Source organism: Leptonychotes weddellii, chromosome X, assembly GCF_054177405.1.
Source record: "Leptonychotes weddellii isolate Sample4059 chromosome X, ASM5417740v2, whole genome shotgun sequence".
Lineage (NCBI taxonomy): Eukaryota > Metazoa > Chordata > Mammalia > Carnivora > Phocidae > Leptonychotes > Leptonychotes weddellii.
The window spans coordinates 29,405,055-29,409,092 of record NC_138385.1 but is presented as its reverse complement, the minus strand read 5'-3'; the positions used below and the strand labels follow the sequence as shown (position 1 = coordinate 29,409,092).

Genomic DNA, 4,038 nt, shown 5'->3' with positions numbered 1-4,038 from the left:
GAGGAGGGCACATTCTGCATGGAGCACTGGGTGTTATGCACAAACAATGAATCATGGAACACTACATCTAAAACTAATGATGTAATGTATGGGGATTAACATAAGAATAAAAAAAAATGTTGAAAACCAGGAACAAAGAAAAAAACCTTGAAATCAGTGTCAGAAAAATGACTCATCATGTAAATGGAACCCTAATATGACTAACATTCTGTCTTCTCATCAGAATCAACTGAGGCAGCTTTGTGCAGTGGCAGTATCGTAGCCAATGAGATTTATCTGAGGAGCGATTATTGCTAATAGAATCAACTGAGGCAAGAAGGCAGCAGGATGATATATATAAAGTGCTAAAAGAAAAAAAAAAACTGTCAACCAAATGTATTGTATTCAATAAAAAGTCTTTTTTCAAACACAAAGAAAAAATAAGGATATTATCAAATAAGCAAAAATGGAGAGAATTTGCTGCTATCAGACCCATCTTGTAAGAATTATTAAAGGAAGTTATTTAAGCTGAAAACATGTGACCAGAGAGTAATTTAAATCCACACAAGAAAGCAAAGAGCACTGGTTAAGGTAATCATGTAGGTAATTATAAAAGATATTCTTTTTTTTTTTTTTTTTAAGTAGGGCCCAATGTGGGGCTTGAACTCACAACCCTGAGATCAAGATCTGAGCTGAGATCAAGAGTCACACTCAACCAACTGAGCCACTCAGGCACCCTCATAAAAGACATTCTAATTGCATATTTCTTGTTCTTTCTTCTCTCAACTGATATAAAAAGCAATTGTATTAAACCATATATATGTGTGTATTTGGGGCTCTAAGTCATCAAAACTAGAATGCATTTATAATAAAAAGTTTAGTATAACAAACTATAAATGTATAGTTTTTCTCCTTTGTTCCCTCAGCTTCTTTAAGAGATATAAAATTGTATAAAGTAATAATGACAACAAGGTAATTGAGTTTGGAACATACGCAGATATACTATATATAGCAATAATAATACAGAAAAAAGGAAGGAAGCTAGATAGTAGTAAGATTTCTGTATCTCACTGGAATTAAGTTAGTATAGATCTCAAGTAGACTCTTAAGATGTATATTATGAACACTAGATAAACCAAGAAATTCATCGAAAAATACAGTAATAAGCTCATTACAGGAATTGTAAATATTACACTAGAAAATATTAATTAAATGCAAATAAAGCAATAAAGGAAAAACAGAAAAAATGGACACAGAAAACAAAAGGTAAAATGGCACACATAAATTAATCTATATCATTAATGACATTAAATGTGAATATTTTAAACAATTCAATCAAAAGACAAAGATAGATCGGATTAAAAAGAGATGCCACTATATCCTGTCTACAGAAGTTAAAAAGGGATGTCTCATAGTAAGAAAAGCATTAATACAGCCAGAATATATAGCAATTATAAACATGTATGCATCTAAAAACAAAGCTTCAAAATAAATGCATGAAGCAAACACTAACATACAGGAAGGGAGAAATAGAAAATCCAACAGTAACAGTGGAGAACTCCAATACCCCAATCCCAGTAATAGAACAATGAGGTAGATCGACAAGGAAATAAAAGACTTTGAACAATGCTATTCACCAATTAGCTCTAACTGGCATCTATAGAACTCCACCCAACAACAACATAACATATATTCTTCTCAAGCTGACATGGAACCTTCCCCAAGACTGACTCCATGCCAAGCCAGAAGACAAACCTCAGTAAGTTTAAGAGAATTAAAATAATAAAATGTGTCATCTCCGAACACAATGGAATGAAATTCAAAATTAATAATAGAAGGAGAACTGGAAATTGAGCAGCACACTCTGAAACATCCGAACTTCTTCTAAACTTTTGAGATAAGTGAAAATTGAAAAAAACTGTAAGCCAAATGAAAATGAAAATAAAAGCTACCAAAGCATATGGGATCCTGCTAAAGCAGTTCTTTGAAGGCAGTTTACTGCTGTAGATGCTGACATTATAAAAAAAAGAAAAGTAAAAAAATAATTAAAAAAATAAAAATAAGAAAAGATCACAAACCAACAACCACTTATCAATAACAGCAGAGTAAAAACACTTCACAACTGCACATGGAACATTCTCCAGGAAAGATCATGTGTTAGGCCATAAAACCAGCCTCAATTAATTTTAAAAAGATTGAAATAATACAAAATATGTATTGCAATCACAATGGGGTGAAATTAGAAATAGCAAAGAAATTTGGAAATTAACAAATATGTGTAAAGTTTTTTGAGTTTTCAAATATTTATTTCCTTTAATAATGCTATCACAGAACAAATTTTATCCTTTCCACACACAAAAAAAAATCTTACAAATACGTTTGTGGTGTAAAGAAGTTTAAAAACGGCATAATCTGTTCTAAATCAGATCAAAGATAGCTTGTTAGAGAATGAAAGAAAGTATCTTGATCAAAGTCAGCTACCCCATAAATAAAGGTTACAAGAAGAATAAAAGGATATTGGATATTTTTTAATGTGGAAACAGATTAAAAATCTCATCTAGACTTCTAAACATATTTTCAGTGGTATACATTGGATTCAGAGATTTATGTGTAATTTTTATAAGGAAACATTAAGGAACACACTACTCAATAACCAACGGATCCGTGAAAAAATGACAAGAGAAATTAAAAAATTCATTGAAAATACATTGAAAGAAGAAGTGCCAAGCAGCTTGGAAGATGCCTTAAAATCATTCAAATCTTTCTGATCTCCATGATTTACACACCACTGAAGAGCTTAAATAGATTTACATGCCCCACAAATGTAGACAGAATTCCTAAGGTACATGATTGATAATGCATTTCTTCTCCAGTATCTATAGAATCTGTTGTTTATTTATCCACATTTTTGCTTCATTTTTTTCATTTCCCCTCATCACTTCACCATGATTGTCTTTATACCTTCATAGTTGGCACATGATAAATAAGTAGAGATAGTTATAAGAATACTTAAGATAGTAAATTTAATTTAATAAATAAATTTAAATATTAAATTTAGGACTTATTTTTCATTTGTAACTTCGGACAGGTTGAAATTGTGTTACTTCTTAAACAATTACATTGTCGTTAGTGTTATCAAGGGCATTCCATGCCAAAATTGTAGCTACTGTTTTGAACAAGGGTCTCAGGACACAGTATGAATGTCAGGTGGCAAAATATTTGTTGCTGTTGCTACTGTCAGCATTAAATCATTATTTACTAAGTTCTAATAAAAATTTTTTATAAGCCACTCAACTCCTCACTCCTTCTATCAGAGGCAACGATGGAACACTTCAAATATATGTAAGTAGCATGTAATTATAAGTTTTAATTCTGAGTACCAAATAGCCATATACTACTTTTATTCCTTTTTCAACTTATTCCCAGACCAGCACTACTTTCCCACTCATATATCTTGTTTTAATTTGGCTAAGAATTCATATTCTCCTTCTATGCACATGGGAAAGGTAACAGGTGCACATTTTATAGGCACTTGTAAAAGTCATTTTAATTGGCTCTGTGCACCTAGTAAGCTGACAGTGCATACATAGTTGGCTGTTTTTTTAAATCAGTGCCGTTTGACACACGCACAAACATTTGTTGAACTATAACAACCCAAAATGCAAATCCATTCTCTTATTAGGAGTAAATATGCCATGTCTGGTGTCACACTAACAACTAATTTGGGAGGTGAGAAGTCACTTCAGAATCTTAACTTATTTTGATTTTACTACCATAACATTTTGTCTAAATTCGCTGTGTTCCAAAGGCATGTTTCTTTGTCAGAGACATCAAATCCTGAGGGAGAAATAATCTAGCAGTCAGTTAGGGCATGAAAAGTCATTAAATTCTCACAAAAGCAATCACAAAGGGGTCAGTAAAAATCAAATATGTATCTGGGGATCTTTCATAGAAGGAGACTGAAGGCAGGGACTGAGTTCGGTTTGGGGATGTGGGAAAGAGAAGCCAATTTATGTTTCAAGCTAGAACGTGAAGGATGGAGTACAGCACCTGGGAAGA

At 32.3% G+C, this 4,038-nt stretch overlaps 1 pseudogene; it reads left to right on the top strand.

The window, feature by feature from the left end:
* The first annotated feature begins 236 nt into the window (after positions 1-236).
* Positions 237-303, top strand: LOC145717997 (U4 spliceosomal RNA; annotated as a pseudogene).
* The last annotated feature ends 3,735 nt before the right edge of the window (positions 304-4,038 follow it).